We start from the raw sequence: 17,929 nt of genomic DNA on the forward strand, positions 1-17,929 counted from the left end.
CATCGGGTTAATACCGAGTAGGAAATCATGGTCACCTTATTTCCGAGTGCCCATAAGGCGAGAGGTTTTAGGGCCTGGTTGCCAAGTCGGGTAATTTCCGAGTATAGGGCTGTTGACGTCTTATCATCATTAAGGAGATCAGATCGGCCCACGACTGAGACGGTACAGAATCCGACCGAGCCAAAACCCTACGGGGGTAGTGGGATCAGAATATTATCGAGCTATACCCTACGAGGGAAGCAGGATCAGAATTTGACCGGGTTCTCCCCACTAAGATGCCAAATTAGCTAATACTAAGTCCCTCCATACCAGAGTCAGGTCAGCTTATACCCAGGACTATACACTTGCCTTCCAGCCCTGAGCCTATTGGGCGAAAGGGCTTAACTAGTGCCCACCTCAGGTGAAAACCTTGGTATGGGAGTGAATCAGATTATTACCGAGTTAAGATACTTGACCGAGTCCCCTCTTACTGGGGCCAGGTCGACTTATATCCTGGACGGTACACTCGCCTTCCAGCCCTGAGCCTATTAGGCGAAAGGGCTTGTGCAGTTTCTCTTCACGGGGTTTTTCCGATTTTTGGGGTGAGAATGTCGACTATTTACCTATGGGTCCTTGGGTAGCCACGAGCGTGGCTTGGTTTTTGTGCTGGTCGGTAATGGGTTATATTGTCTCATGATATTCCAATCCGCGACCCTTCATATGCTGGCACTGGGTGCGTGCATTTATTACATAGCCGTTTTTTACAGAGGATTGATTACTTACACCGCCTCGTGGTAATGACACTTGGATTCATTTAATGCTTGGGGCTCCTTCAATCATGAGTCATATCGTTCCACGCGTGCAGGGACATTTTGGGTGCTGCGCTTCACACGAAACGCCGCGTTTCACCCATGGCTTCTCATATACGCTTCCTTACCCCTATAAATATGAACGTCTCGCGAGCCCTTGCCATTTTTTTCCTCTCTTTTGCCTCCCTCCTTTGTGCACTTTTTTCCTCCGTTCCTTGAAACTCGTTGGGATTCTCTGGTGGTTCGCGGTGGCTTACGGCGGTGCTTTGGAGTTCGTTTGAGTGGGAAGTTGTTGTGTGTCCTTAGGTACCCCCATCTGAACCATCTAGCCATTTTTGTTTGCAATGAAGCCTAAGTTGATATTTAAGTTAGGTTTATACTTGCAATGGCGTTCGTAAACTATGGGGAAATGTACAAATGGGTAAAAGAAGATGTTTTGCATTGCGAATCTTTGATAAATTCTTGGGATGCCATGGAGAGTTTTTGTAGAGAGCACGTAGTGTGCGGTGAGGGCGACCATTTAATTATTTGTTAACCTTGTGTAGATAAAGAACCTGTATGTATTGAGGGGGCTTCCACCGAGAGGTTTACTTTTTGTTTTTCCACTTTGATTTCTAGGTTGAAAGTGAGATGGCCCTTTACTGTTTGTGAGAAAGGAGTACTACAAGCCTTAGGTGTGACCCCTACCCAGTTCCATCCTAATAGCTTGGCCTTTGTCCGAGGGTTTGAGATCTTATGTGTAGGCTTAGGTATAACCCCGACCGTAGATAAGTTCTTTTACTTCTTCGAGAGTCAGACCAGTTAACGTAGTAGCTGGGTGTCTGTTTATGGGGTGACTGGTCGGGGACTTTTGACTTTATTTCAATCGTCCTATAAGGACTTTAAAAAATCATACTTCCGAATACGTTGCTCCCCAGGCCATGAACATGTGCTAGAGGGGTTCCCTTTATATTGGAAACAAAAGACGGTATCTTTTGGAGGGCTACCTGCCGAGAAGCTCTCTGAGACGGACCAGGAAGACGTTAAAAAACTTGAGGATCTCAAAATAGTTTTCAACAACGCGAAACTTCTAGACTTAGAAAATAGGCCCAAGGAATTGAAAATTTATATAGGTATTCGGTTTTTAACCAATCGCCCCTTTTTAACTTCTCATCTTCATTTTACTCTGTTGACTAATATTGTGTTTCTCGGCATTGCAGAAAAAATGGCTAGCATGAGCAATCACGAACTGATGAAGCTATGGAAACAGCAAGAAGCTTCTAAGGCTATTGCCGCTGAAGTGGTCGGGGAAAAGACGAGGGATGCTGGTCCCTTATCCCGACAGGGTGTGTTAGGGGAAAGTTCCCACAAGCGTCGTCGCGAGGCCGAGATGGCCATTCCCCTTGTGAATCAGGAGACTAAAGTCGGTGACGGGATCGCCGAGAAAGACACAAAAGTCCAATCCGCTGAGAGGACTCTAAGTTTGTGTATGGGTGATGGAAGAGCATGGACCAAGGGTCCAACCACTAGAGCTATGGCCAGGAGATTACTAGAAGACATGACTGCTTCAAAGCTTAGTGGGCCCAATGGGCTTGGTGGGCCTAGGGTGCTCCTCACTTGGGCTTTACTTGTTTGACACCATGTTTTATTGCATATTCATAGAATAGGGATTTACTTTGCTTTTGGTCTTGTATTTTGACCATAGATTAGGGTTTGTGAACTTTGGGCTTGTAATTGGGCTTCATAAGCTTTTGGACTTTTGATACCCAATATTGGTCTCATTCTCTTTCTTGTAATTTTTCCTATTCATTGTATTTCTTTGACCATTGTATTTAGGTCATTAGTGTAGGATTTAAGGAGGAATTATTAATTCAAAGGATTAGGCAAAACTAGCTTTAATTTAACTTGCATTTAAGTTGAATTTTGAGTCACATGCTTGGCGCCACCTTGGCTGAACATGTGTGACTCAAATTCAACCCTAAATGCAACTTAAATCAAACCTAAACTCACTTAGCCTCCTTGTGAACCGGTGACACACATGTGAGTTGAGATTTGAATTCAAATCTTGGCGCCACATGTGAAGCCTTCACATTGGCGCCAAGTGGCTTCCAAGTCCGGTCCTATAAATGTTTCCCTCCAAGCTCCTTGTACTCACTTTTGATATATGAAATTTGAGAGCAAATGTTCTGCCAAGTTTCTTCCAAAAGTCACCGAGACATTGCCTTCAAAACCCTAGGAACCACACCTTAGTTCCTACCTTTTGAAGTGAGCAATCCTTTGAGCCTTATGCTAGGATACTTCCATCCTTATTTTAGGCTTTACCAATCCGAGAATCCTCCATTCAAGTGTTCATTCTATTCGGTTTAAATCTCCAAAGAAGTGATCCGTGCATAGGTGAAGCTAAGGAGAGGAACATCTATCACTTCTCCTTCCTTTGCCATCAATTTTGGTATCAAGAGCAAGGTTCTTCTTGGAGATAAGTGTTCTTCAATTTTTTGGTCCGTTTGTTTTATTGTCTTTGTGTTTTTGTTTATCTTTGTTTGAGTTTTATTTCGGATCTATAAGTTTTTGAAAATTTTCTATCCATAGATCCATTAGTTGATTGTATTTTGAAATTCTTTCCACAATCAACACAATTAGGACCTATTTGCTTGTGTTCTATTTTACTTTGTTTGAGTCTCTCATTTCCTAAGCATGTGTCCGTGATTGGACTTCATCCATTGCATTAGATTTTTATTTTTGAATCCTTGTTTTGTCTTAGCAAGTTATGTGTAGTTCTTATATGTTGATAATTCCTTGAATAGCTTGTTTAACCTAGTTTTCTTTTGTGTTGTGTTTGTCTACTTTTCTTCACGAGTTGCTTATAATCTTGTGCCTACCTATATGTGCTTTTGTTTTACCTATTTGAGTTCATAATTTGCTATTAGGTTTCCATTGTGTACTTAAGTTTTCAAATCACTTTCCATAAAAAAATTCTTGAAACAATTTTGTGTAACTTGAAATTTTAAGTGATTCATCTTACTTCTAGTGCACTATTTGTTTTGGATTCAAATCTTAAAAGTTTTTGTGGCTGGAAAACAGAGAAATACAGAGCATTAGCTTTCAAAAGAGTTAAAAAAAAAGAGAACAAAAGAATCCAACCTAAAACCTAAAACTATAGTGCACTAGTTCATCCATTTTCACTTGAAATTTGTCAATCTAGTAGTCTCGGTTTCTATACATTGGAATTGTGAAAATTTGAAAACAAAAGGCAAGTGTCTTCTCTGGAATATACATTTGAATTCAGAAAAAGAAAATAATAAAAAAAAATATAAAGCAATTATAAAAGCAAAAGCCGAGAAGAACAAATTAAGGAAAACACACGTGATTCCACAATTTTCTTTGGACTACTAGTTTGCTTATACTTGTTCAATTTCTTCCAAATTTTTTGTTTTGTTTTGTTAATCTACTCTAGTGCTAGCCTTCTTTGGAGTCTTATTTTTCAGCTTTCATTTTTGGCTATCTTTGAGTCTTGTCTTAAACACATTATTCTTCAATTTTTGGTATAAGCTTGATAAATTGTGCTTTTGTTGCTTGTCTTGTTTTTTCTTTGATTAAAAAATTCTGTGCTGGAAGTGGCCTCAAATCCTTGCTTAAGGATCAAACATTGACTCAACAAAAAGTAGGAAAAGAATTGGACACAAAAGACTTCCAAATTTGACCTAATTTAGTGACCAATTTTTCCTAAACCTACCTTCACAAGAGTGAACATTCCATTAACCTTGTGAGCAGCCTACATTCATAACTTTGTTTTGTTCTTTGTGCAGGGTTCAGGAGCAACTAAATTCAAGGATTAGTGGCAGATTGAAACACTTAAGCAAGTGTTATAAAAATTGGACAACAAATCCGTCACTAATTGGTCACTAAAGCCGCCACAAATTGTTTCTAGTGTAGTTTAAATTTTTGCAATTTCTCTTGTATTTTTAATCAATTTGTAAAGCTTGGAGGGAGTATTAAGAAGCTGGTCAGTTATATCTAACCCTTGGTAGCTCACTCACGTGTAGTACTAGTGGAAGTGGCTTGGAAATTTCATATGTTTCAAGCTTCCACTTAGGGCAAAACAACTAGTTGCTTAACCTTGCTCCTTTAAGTTGTTTGTTCTTTAATTTGTTTACTTTGCTGCCTTGTTTCGTCTAGCCTTGAGTAGACTTACTTGTTCACGTTTAGATAGCTTCAAAAACAAATTGTGAAAAGCATACAACATAAAAATCTTTGTGAAAATTTTTGTGGAATTGAAAATACCACAAGGGAGTTTAGTGATTTCCACTTGAAAAGGCTTGGTTATTAAGTGGCTCTTAGTAGCTCACCTCCCTTGATAGTGAAATTTGTACACTTAGACTTCCAAATGCTATTTTTATTCCTAGAAAAGACCAAAAAATATTTTATCTCTTTTGCATAGCATTTAAACTTCTTATTGCTTAATCATGAGTCATATTTCTCAAAGTGATAGTGGCATTGAATCTCCTAAAAGTTTTAATCAAATTGTTAAGGAGGTTGAAGCACTAAAACTATGGAGACAACAAGAGGTACTTCAAAAAGAAAGAGAAAAGATTGAAAGAAAAGTACAACTTGTTGCTCTTGAGGAAGAGATAAATAAAATTAAGCAACAAGAAGCAAAACTTTTAGAAAAACTTAAAAAAGAAAAAGTCAAAAGAGTTCCACAAAAAGTTCCAATGCCTTTACAAGCCAAGAGGATATGGGTAGTTTGAATGTTGATGAATATTACCAACCCATACCTAGAAGAGTCATTAAGGAACCCAAAGTGAAGGAATCAAGGGTTGATCTCCCTTACTTTCATGGAAAAGAAGATGTGGATGCCTACTTGGATTGGGAAATGAAAGTGGAGCAAATCTTCACTTGTCATTAAGTAGGTGAGAAAAGAAAAGTTCCCTTGGCCACCTTAGCTTTCCAAGGACAAGCTATGTATTGGTGGACAACCTTGGTTAGAGAAAGGCGACTTCATAATGACCTTCCTATTGCTTATTGGAATTATTTGAGGAGTGCTATGAGAAGAAGGCACATACCTTCTTATTATAGTAGGGAGCTTATGGATAAGCTCCAAAGACTCCAACAAAAGAACATGAGTGTGGAGGAGTATAGACAAAAGATGGAGTTGTATCTCATGAGGGCTGGGATAAGGGAAGAGGAAAGATTGACCATTGCTAGGTTTTTAAGTGGTCTAAATTTTGATATAAGAGATAGGGTTGAGTTACTCCCTTATAGGGACCTAGATGATTTGGTCTAACTTTGTATAAAGGTGGAACAACAACATTTAAGAAAAAATTCTTTTAAAGGAAAAACTTAAGCTAACTCTTATATCAAGAAGGACTACAAGAGGGAGGGTCAATATGACTCTTCTAAAAACTTTAGTAAGGGTCAAGAAAAAGAAAAAGAAAAAGATAAAAATAAAAATGTTGTCACTTCTAGTAGTAAAACTAGTGACATCAAATGCTTTAAATGTCTTGGGAGAGGCCACGTAGCTTCTCAATGTCCAACTAAAAAGGTCATGATTTTGAGAGGACAAAACATTTATAGTAGTCTTGATGAATCTAGTTCTACCACTTCAAGTGATAGTGAGACTAGTGTGGAAGACCATCCAATTGAAAGAGCTTATCCTTATGATGGTCAACTTTTAATGATTAGAAGGCTTCTAGGACATTGAGAAGCGACAAAATGAGACTCCCTGTCTAAAGTACCAGATCACTGATGAGGAGTGGATACAATTTCGTGCCACTCGATTGGACCCTTCGTGGCAGGTTACTTATTGATAACTCTTACATTGACACAAATACTTAAGGTATATTTTAATTAATCTCATTTTCTTTTTTTTATTATTGCAGGCTAAAAGAATAGCTGCCCAAGAACGACAGGCCAAGAATGATGCAACCCATCTATTGTGAAGAGGGGGATATGAAAGAAAAAAAAAAGGAAATGAAGAAGGCTAGGGCAGAGGCAGCAGGGGTTGAGTCTGCTGACCGTGTAGAGTCACCTCCCCGCCATGAGATATGGATAGCAACCCGGACAAAATCAGATGGGCAAATGACTTCTGAGTCTGCAAGGGTCGTTGTGGATAAAATAGTAAGTAAAAATATACAAACTAAGACTCTTCATTTCAACTCATTTAATTCATAAGTGTAATTTAGGGTATACTTATTGTTAATATGTTGTAGGAGGGTTTAGTTGAGCAGAGCACCCAGGGCTCATTTATTTCCGATGGTCGGAATGATATCCTCACAACGGCCATAGGAAGGCCATAGCACGGAGGCCGTGTGCGTGGTGTTGGTGGTTCTTGCAGCCACCGAGATTTCTTTGGTGCCCGATCATCGAGGAGCACTGTTGACTCTTGCAGTCAAGAGGTTATGCAGAGAATGGAGCAGAGATTGGAGAGTCAGTTTGAAGAGAGATTGAAGAATATTCAAAAAGAGTTTGAACAGAAGTTTGAGCTTTTGGCTCGTTCTCAGTAACAGACTGTAGTTGCTCATGATGGTGTTCGAGTCAGCACTAAAGGGAGTTGTGCTGCTCCAAATCCCTCACCGGATCAGACTCACACTGATGTACCAAACCAGTGTGAGTTATATGTTGAGGATAACCCCCCACGGTTAGTGGCTATTGGCCGAGTATTTGAGGGTGGCTCAACCATCCATGGTGTCCCTCTACAGCCAGACTGGACACGGGTTGTGGTTGACCAAGTTCAAGATGCTGCTGCTCTAGTGCCTTTGCCCAATACAGAGGTTCAACTAGTGGGGCAAGCAACCGACACATTCTTAGCTTGGCCAAAACGTTTGGTCATGCCGCTTTCAGCACGGGCAAAGGTAATTATATTATTTCTCTTTTATGTTCTTATAATTCTATTATTGTTTAACTAATTTTCATTATTTCTTTAGGATTTTATCAATCGTGGTAAGGAGGTCATCAGAGAACCTCATGTTGATGATGCTCATATCGTAGAAGCTGAGGGTGATCCCATATCTAAGCTTCTAATCATATTACCACGATTAAAGAAGAAGCCAATTCAATTGCAGTGGGACATTAGAGTTTTTGGAGTTGATAGCTCTGATGTTCCACTATACATATCTCTGCCTGATGCATTAGAGATTGTTGGGGGAAACTCCATGTTAAATATATCTATCATACAAATGTGGGCCATGTAAGTCATATTTTCTTTTATGAGTCTAAATTTACAATAATTACATTTAACTTATAATAATTATTTGTGTTAGGTACATGGACAAATTGAGTGTGGAGCAAGCACAAGCAGATGTATATGGATTTATTGAGCCTCAATCAATCCAAAAATCAGGAAACACTCAGGTCCACATCCAGCAATATATGCAAACATGGATGAGTGACTCAAGAAGAGATATATACATAGCTCCATACATTGACGGGTTAGTTTTTTAATTGGTTTTTTAATCATGGTAATTTTATAACTAATTTGTTTGTCATACAATGTAGGTCCCATTGGCAGTTAATGGTAATCATTCTTAAGGAATACACCGTGGTGTGGTTTTGTTCACTACATCGAAAACCAAGCCACGAAATTAAATGCCAATTACAAGGGTAACTAAATTTTTTCATTATGTTTTAAAACTGTAATTATATATATTGGCTAACATTTGTTTTTATTTCAATTAATTAGAATCGTGTTTGGAGCTAATATTTTAAGTGGAAGAGCCAGATCATCAAAGTCATTGCATTTCATATACCCTAAGGTTAGAAAATTAATTCATCCAGTCAATAATATTTAAATTTATTGACTTTGGAAATAATAGTTATTTGTTTCTCATTTTAGTGTAATAAGCAACAAGACTCGTTTGAATGTGGCTATTACATCATGTATTGGATGAGAGCCATAGTTTCTGCGGGTATTATTGATTCTTGGGAGCAGGTAATTCATATCAAAATTTATTTAACTATATTTACCTTTAGGATAATTAACATTGCATATTAATGACACATAAATTAATGTTTCAGGTATTTCAAGATCCATCTCCATTGCCCGAAGATGAGTTGCTCAAGATAAGAGAACAATGGGCAACTTTTTTTCTAAGTTTAGTTAGTTAGATATTATGTTTATAGTTTGATAGTTAGTTAGTTTAGTTAGTTAGATAGCATTGACAAACATATGTTTTATAGCTTTTTTAGGATAATAGGATTTACATTGTCATAATTCATGTTTTTTAAGATTTATATATTATTTTCTTTTTGTCATTCAATTTTGAAATATAATTTGAATTTCTATTCTGGACTGCCTAGTTTAGATTTGGTATTTTGGACTATATTTATATGCAGGTGTTGGGTATATCAAAAATTTATAAACGTTTTAAAAAAAAAAACTCCCACAATTTACGTCGGACATGGCCTTGTCCGACATAAATTTACGTCGGGCCTTTCAATGGCCGACATAAATTTACGTCGGACGAGGCCATGTCCGACGTAAATTTGTGGCATGTTTTTTGTCCCATTTTACGTCGGTCTGGGAGAATCTCCGACGTAAATTTACGTCGTCTTTCAGAGGCAACGTAAATTTACGTCTCCCGTATTAACGTCGGAATCTTTTCCGACGTAAAAGGATCAAAATAGGCGACGTAAAAGACCCTTTGTGTACTAGTGACTTAAGGATTCTCTTCACACTCTTCATATGAGATTCTTTAGGATTAGCTTGGAATCTTGCACATAGGAACACAACAAACATTATATCAGGCCTACTTGTTGTCAAGTACAAGAGTGATCCAATAATGCCTCTATACTTTAAACTATCAACAACAATTCCTTTCTCATCTAAGTCAAGATTGCAATTGTTTGATATAGGTGTGGCAGCCTCCTTACACCCTTCCATACCAAACTTTTCAGAAGTTCATTGCAATACTTGCTTTGACTTATGAATATTCCATCATGCATTTGTTTGATTTGCAATCCCAAAAAGAATGTAAGCTCTCCCATCATTGACATTTCAAATTCTCCTTGCACGGTTTTAGTAAATTCTTTTCAAAGAGAGGTATTTGTGGATCCAAACACAATATCATCCACATATATTTGTACATACACTGTATCATTTTTAAATTTCTTGACAAACAATGTATTATCCACCTTTCCTCTTTCATAGTCATTCTCAATCAAAAATTTGCTCAACCTGTCATACCATGATCTAGGAGCTTGCTTCAAGCCATAGAGTGCCTTTTTGAGCTTGTACACATGATTAGGATTCTTAAAGTCCACAAAACCTGGTGGTTGTTCAACATACACTTCCTCTTGTATCAACCCATTGAGGAAAGAACTTTTCACATCCATTTGATACATCTTGAAATTCTTTATAGAGGAATAAGCAAGAAGTAATCTAATGGCCTCTATCCTTGCTACAGGGGCAAAAGTCTCATCATAGTCAATCCCCTCTTCTTGGTTATACCCCTTGGCCACTAGTCTTGCCTTATTTCTTAGTATTATCCCAGATTCATCAAGCATATTTCTGAAAACCCATTTGGTTCCAATAATTGGATAATATTTTGGTAATGGCACTAAATCCCACACTTCATTTCTTTCAAACTATTTTAGTTCCTCTTGCATGGCCATTAACCAATGCTCATCTTTAAGTGCTTCATCAATGCTCTTAGGTTCAACTTGTGACACAAATGCCATAGTGTTGCAAATATTTTTAATAGCACTCCTAGTTGACACTCCCTTACCAATATTTCCAATTATGTTATCCATTGATAAGTCTCTAGAAGTTCTCCATTCCTTGGGAAATTGTTCACATGTTTCCTTTGCTTTCTCATGTGATTCACTCTCCTTAGGCACTTCACTTGGTTCATTCTCCAATAGGGATTGATCAAGCAACTCAGTTAAATCTTCAATTTCAGTTTGCCTAGTCTCTTGCTTATTTGACTCATCAAATACCACATGGACAGATTCTTCTACAACTAGAGTTCTCTTATTATAGATCCTATAAGCCATACTATTTGTAGAGTATCCTAGAAAGATTGCCTCATCAGCGTTTGCATCAAACTTTCCAAGTTGCGCTTTCCCATTATTCAGCACATAGCATTTACACCCAAACACTCTAAAATATGAAATGTTAGGCTTCCTACCATTATATATTTCATAGGGTGTTTTCTTTAATATAGGCTGAATCAGAACTTTGTTTAACACATGACAAGCAGTGTTAATAGCATCAGCCCAAAAATATTTTGGCAAGTTTGTTTCATTCAACATTGTTCTAGCAAGTTCTTCTAAGGACCTATTTTTCCTCTCAACAACCCCATTTTGTTGAGGTGTCCTAGGTGCTGAGAAATTATGGTTTATACCATGTTCCTCACAGAATTTTTGAAACATTATGTTTTGAAACTCACCTCCATGATCACTTCTTATAGAGGTGATGTTTGAACACTTCTCATTTTGAACAAGTTTTGCAAATTTTCTAAAGGCATTAAAAGCATCATTTTTGTTTGCAAGAAACATAACCCATGTGTATCTTGAGTAGTCATCAACAATCACTAAACCATAGTAGTTTCCACCTAAGCTCATGGTTCTTGAAGGACCAAACAAATCCATGTGAATTAATTGTAAAGGTCTAGTTGTGGAAATCTGATTTTTTCTTTTAAAGTTAGCCTTCACTTGCTTGCCCTTTTGACAAGCATCACATAGTTTGTCCTTGCCAAACTTGAGTTTAGGTAGACCAACCACTAATTCTTTCCTACACAGCTTATTCAAATGATCCATATGAATATGTGCAGCTCTCCTATGCCAAAGCCATATATTTTCTTCTTGGGTTATTAGACACTTAGTACTTGAGATTGCTATTGAGTGTTCTAAGTCAAGCATGTATATATTGTCAATTCTTTTTCCTATGAATCTGATTTATTTTGTCTTTTTATCACAAATCAAGCAACATGTATCATCAAATTCAATTTTAAAGCCTTTATCACTTAGTTGACTAATACTCAGCAAATTATGTTTCAAACCATCAACAAGCAATACGTTTTCAATCAATGTTTGAGAGGAGGAATTACCAACATTGCCATGGCCAAGAATTTTCCCCTTGTTGTTGTCACCATAGGTAACATACCCTTCATTCTTCAATTTTAGACTTGAGAATTTTGAAGGATCCCCAGTCATATGCCTTGAGCAGCCACTATCAAGATACCAAAGTATATTTTTGGCCCTCAAGCATTCCTACAACACAAATTCAGAGGAAAAATTTAGGTACCCATGTGAAGGGTCCTTGTTGGTTAGTTCTCAACCTTTGACTCTTTTCAACCCAAACCATCTCTCCATTTGGAACTCCATATTTCCTAGAATAACAGTTCCTAATTGTATGGCCTTTTTTGCAGCAATAAAAACAAGTTGTTTGTCTAGAAAAGTTTCTTTTAAATTTTCTAAACTTTTGGTTTTTCACAAAAGCTTCTTTCTTTGACTTAAATGGCATGCTCATGCTTGGATTAAAACCAAGTCCACTCCTATCAAAAGTGTTTCTTTGTTTTCCCAAAAGAATGTTTAAGTTTGAATTTCCATTTGTGAACTTTGCAAGAGTTGATCTCAAATCATCATTTTCTTTTTCAAAAGTCTTGCAATGTTCACAAACATCTTTTGAGGAATGAGCTTCACTAAAGTTAAACATAGTTTGAAGATTTTCATGCTCATGCTTCAAATCTTCAAGCTCTTGTTTAGCTTTAATTAAAGCATTTTCATACCATTTCAGCTTGTTTTTCAGCTTTGAATTTAAGGCTCCTAATTTGACAGCTTCTTCATGGATTTGTATAAAAACTTCTTGGAGTTGATCATAATCCGGATTTGATTCAAGGTCAGAGTCACTTACAATTGTGTCTTGGTCAGTTCCAGCCATCAAGCATAAGTTGTTCTTCTCACATTCGGATTCATCACTTGATGTGCTTGAGTCATTATCTTCCCAATCAATGTAGGCTCTCTTCCCTATGCCATTTCTCTTGCTTTTCTTCTCCTCTTGTTGCTTCTTCAAGAGATTTGGACACTCAGCTTTCATGTGTCCCGGTTTTCCACATTCAAAGCAATTGAAGGAGGATGTGCTTGCTTCCTCTTTCTTGTTTGTCTTTTTATTGAATTTGTAAGGGGAATTCTTCTATTCCCCTTTCTTCTCATGAAATTTCTGAACTTCTTCACCAGAAAATTGAAGTTCTCAGTCTCGGAATCATCGGAGCTTGTTTCTTCACACACCTCTTTTCCTTTTGCAGATTTCAAGGCTGTCAATGACACTCCTTTGCCTTTCTTATCTTGTTGCTCATGTTCATCAAATATGTGCAGCTTTTGCTCGTGCTCTCTCAGCTTCCCAAAGAGAGTAGCTAATGTCAAGGAGGTCAAATCCTTTGATTCTTCAATGGCTGTCACCTTTGCTTGCCATGATCTGTCCAAGCATTGCAGCACTTTTAAATTCAGCTCTTCCTTCTCAAATTTCCTGTCAAGGTCAACAAGGTGATTTATCAAGTGTGTAAATCTCTTTTGAAAGTCAGAAATAGATTCACCATTTTGCATTCTAAACAGCTCATATTCTCTTATGAGAGTATGCTTTCTTAATCTCTTCACATCACTTGTTCCTTCATGAGTGACTTGCAAAGTGTCCCACATTTCTTTAGCAGATATGCATTGTGAGATTCTAAAAAATTCATCAATAGACAATGCAGATGTTATGATGTTTTTGGCTCTCTTATCATGTTGGGCTCTTTTCTTTTCCTCATCACTCCATTCACTCCAATGTTTTTCCTTTAGCTCATCACCATCTTTTTTCATAGGGATATAGGGTCCATTTTCTATAGCATCCCATACAGCAATATCAATAGCTTCTATGAAAATTTTCATCCTAATTTTTGAATAGACATAGTTTTCACCATTGAAAACAGGAGGTCTATGAATAGACACATCCTCATCATAGGTTAGGTTATTGTTGGCCATTTTTGAAATCTTGAATAACTCTCAAAAACCTTGCTATAGATACCAATTGTTAGAAAAGAATGGCACAATCCGAGAGGGGGGGGTGAATTGGATTCTATGACCCTTTAAAAATTATCAGAGTATTTAAGATTTTTATTTCACTTAAACTTTTCTAAGACTGAATTTTTCAAATGAAGCTCTCTTAAAGACTTGTTATGAAAGTATGAATGCAATATGCTTTCTTGATTACAAAATTGTGAGGTTCAAATATAATGTTCTAATTCAGATTTAAACCAACAATTTTCACATACACATGTTAATCAAGAATTATCTTCTTTAATGTTCAATTAAGCAATTACTCAAAGTAAAAGATAAGGTAAAAGAAGATTGCACAAGTCTTTTATACTAGTTCAGCCACCTGATTAAGATTTGTTCCACTATCTTAAGCAAGAAGGTTTACAAGAACACACACATGCATATACTTCAACACAAAAGATAACCACTTTCTTGACCCCAAGAAAGCACCCCTTGTAGAACCCACTACAAGAAACCTTACCACTTGAGAAACCCATCTCAAGATTTTTACAAAGATTCACAAAGAATAAAGGAACGAATTCACCTGGAATTCTTGAAGCAAATCTTAATCTTCCCCTTTCAAGATATGATGATGATGATGATCTCACAAAGTTTTTCACAAACGTTTTTACTCTTGGATTTCACAAAGAAAACTCTCCAAGATGTCACAGAGACTCCACAAAAACGTTTTTCACAATTTGATTATCAGTTCTAACTCTTGTCTGAAGTTTCTCAAAGTTCAAACTATTTATAAAAGTTTCAGACGCAGATAATCAATTATTTTAAAGAATAATCGATTATTTTGTTCTTCAGGTTTTCTGGAAACCAACCAAGAACAATATAATCGATTATTTTGCTGGATAATCGATTATTCCAGAGAGTTGTTTCTGGGATAATCGATTATTTTGGCAAATAATCGATTATTGCAGCAAGGCATCCCATTTTGCCTGTTGCTGGAATAATCAATTATATTTAACGATAATCGATTATTTTGAGTTAGTTTTTAAAACTTCGTTTTTAAGTCTCAAAATAACTTTCCAACCTTTTCACTAATCATCATATACTCTCTACTTAGTTCAGATATAGATTTTCTTATGCACAAAGCATACTAAGCACACACAATATAAAAACTCATTCAAAACACCTTAATTTCTAAACTCTATTACATTGCTCCATTACATAGCATTTTCTTGACTTTTCTTTTGTGCTTCCAAGTTGTAAGTTGTTGTTGTACACTTGTGTTGTGATCATCAAAACTCCTTTAGGCTTCAAGCTCTCCTAAGCTCAACAGATACTATATGGTTTGAAATCCCTGTTTTTCTCTACTTGGAAAGATGATTTTGAGGTTTGAGAGGTTGTTTTAATTGTGACAGATATACCCTGTGTGAGGATTTGAGCCACTCTCTGTTCCTTCTTGTGTGTGTTATGCCTCTTGATTGCTTGCACAGTTGCCTTGTCTTGACTCTGTTTGATACTTCTTGATTCACATGCATGTTTGGATATGATTAAGGCATTTTTATTCTCATAAGCCTCTAGCCAAATAAGCCTACCTTGAATTAACTCCTCTGATAACCCCTGCTGAGCCTACTTCCCCTTCTTTGTTTGAAGCTCATTACAAGCCTTAAGTGAAAAACCATGATTACCTTAACCTTAGGGAGTTTTGGAGCTTTGGAATTGTTTTGGGAATAAGTTCTTGAATAAGTGTGGGGGTGTGTGTATGTTTCATTGGATGATGTATATTGGCTAGTTGATCCCTTATGTTGTACACTTTACTTCTCTGCATGTTATCTTATCTCATTTCAAATTTTCATGTGTACTGTTCACTATGTACTGTTCATGCTTAAAAAAAATAAAAAAATAAAAAACGAAAAAGAGAAGTTGTTTGAGGCAAGAGAAAGAGGATTCATCATTATAGAGGTCAGTAGAGGTTTTTGGGTTTGTTTCTTGTGTGTATTCTTGACTTATTCCCCATTGCTCCTCTGGTTCCTCTAGTTTGTAGTTACTTATCCCATATATTATCCTCTACCCTGTCCTTGGCCTCATTACAACCCTAAAAAGACCTTTTGATCCTTATGTGCATATTTATTGGGTGTTAATTTTAGAGGCTTGCCAAGTTTATCTGTTGCTTGTTTTTCATGAGTGCTTTGAGAGTATACTGTTGCCTAGACACTTGAGAGATACAGTGATACAATGCATCTTCTGAGGTTCTGTTGCTTTTGATTCACCTTTTGAGCTGATTGATTGTCTTGCCATGTTTTGAAATGCTTGGATGATTTCCATAAGTATTTGGTTTCTCTGACTCTTTTTGTGTTGGATGTTGTCTACTCCTTTTCTTTTCCCCAGGTTTCATTGAGGATTGTGTAAATCTGTTTGTTTTGTTGTGTGTGTTCTTGTTTCTGTTTCTTCCTGTTGTGTCACTCTCTTTGATGTCTCTGGAATTATTCCTTGCTCTGCTTTTTGATTTTGCCCAGGAGTGCAAAAGGCTAAGTGTGGGGGAATTTGATGAGTCAATATTTTCCCCTATTTTCTTACCTTTCTGTACTTATTTTAATCTTTGATTTGTGCCTAATTGCTTATATTCTGCATTGTTTTCTATTTGGGCTGTAATTGGACCGGTAATTCATATTTTAGCTAATTTGAATTTTCTGCATCTAATTATTCCAAATTTCATTTTCAGGGCAGTTTAATAATTATTTGGGCTTGGAATTAATTTAGGACTTCAAGTGGAGCTGCCACGTCATTTTCCACCTCAGCACCATTTTCCACCTCAACATTTATTTTCATTTTATATTTTATTTTATTGTAGTTTATAGGGTCAGACTTGTATTTTATTGGGCCCAATTCGTTTTGCTCATTTAGGTCTAGGCTAGGGCTGACTTGGCAGCCACTAGGGGAGGGGTCTGATGTGACCACGTGAATAGTAGCCCCCTTCATCAGTGTGGACGTTTTTGGCTTCTCTCTTGTTCTTCTGTTTACGTTTTGCTCTCTTGTAGCCCAGTTTTACGTTTTGTTCTCTGGGAGCTGCCATTTTCATTTTTCCTCTTCTTCTCTGGTTGTGGAACTTGAATATTTACATTTTGAAGAATACATTGCATTTTCGTTTCTCTTCTCTGCCTTGTATTTTCGTTTCCATTTTCGTTTCCATTTTCGTTTCTGTTTCTGTTGTATTTTAATGGAAGGCTAAAAACCCCTGGGTTGGTTTCTTGTTGTGGATTGTAATCTCTATTTGAGGTTCAGTTATGGTTGTATATCTCTGTTCTGCTTTGTCTTCTTCATTTAACCTCTGTATCAATGTCACAGTTGCTTAATTTGTGAAGAGGTTGATGTTGTATACATTTGCTTAATTCGTGTAGGGAAATCTTGAGTTAATCTTCGCTTAGTTGGTTAACTCGGATGGAACAAGGATTAAGTGGTTAATGGAGTAATCTTTTGAGAACCAGGGATAAGAGAGTTATAATCCAAACAAGGAGCGAATCTATTATACTTATTGTGTTATCTGTGTTTATTGTGTTACAAACTGAATTTCTGAACCAAACCCCCCATTTCGTGTGTTTAAGCCTTTAACAGTAAAAGACGGTCCTTGGGAGACGACCTAGGTGTCACTTCCTAGTACTAAACTTAATTGTATTTATTTGACCGGATACGGCGTCGATCAGCATCCATACTTGCATGGATGTGAGATGATGAATAAGGAAGGACACTTTTTCTTCAAGGATCAAGTTCTTCAAGGTGGCGCAAGGTTTTAGGAAGGATGATGATGGAAGGGAAAGATTTGGAGGTTGGATAAAAGGTGTTTGATGAAAGGCTTGAGAAGGGTACTCTAGGGTTGGCTCACTTCATGATGATGAAGGCCACTTCTAGGGTTGTTACTCTCAAGGTGGAGATGGGAAGGAGGTGGTCTAAAATAGCCAAGGGGATTAAGGAAAATATTAAGGCACAAAAGGCTCTCTCAATATTATAATTTACAAGGTTGCTAGCCTAGGGTATTTATAGAAGGGAGGATGCATTTAGGGTTACATTTGAGAGTGCTTCGGTGAAAATGCAAGCCAAATGCACTTCAAATGAAACCTAAATTAACCCTAGATGCTACTTGGTGGCCAAGGATGGAATCTTTGAGTTTGGTTAAGCTACATCTAGGTGCATGATAAGAC

At 37.1% G+C, this 17,929-nt stretch overlaps 1 long non-coding RNA gene across 1 annotated transcript; it reads left to right on the forward strand.

Moving 5' to 3' along the window:
- The first annotated feature begins 6,808 nt into the window (after positions 1-6,808).
- On the forward strand, positions 6,809-9,515 carry LOC145957040 (uncharacterized). The gene is made up of 3 exons (XR_014433470.1): positions 6,809-8,366; positions 8,446-8,518; positions 8,599-9,515. It is a non-coding gene; the product is annotated as an uncharacterized LOC145957040 (long non-coding RNA).
- The last annotated feature ends 8,414 nt before the right edge of the window (positions 9,516-17,929 follow it).

Source organism: Cajanus cajan, chromosome 4 (genome assembly GCF_000230855.2).
Source record: "Cajanus cajan strain Asha chromosome 4, NIPB_CcT2T_4, whole genome shotgun sequence".
NCBI classification, from domain to species: Eukaryota; Viridiplantae; Streptophyta; class Magnoliopsida; order Fabales; family Fabaceae; genus Cajanus; species Cajanus cajan.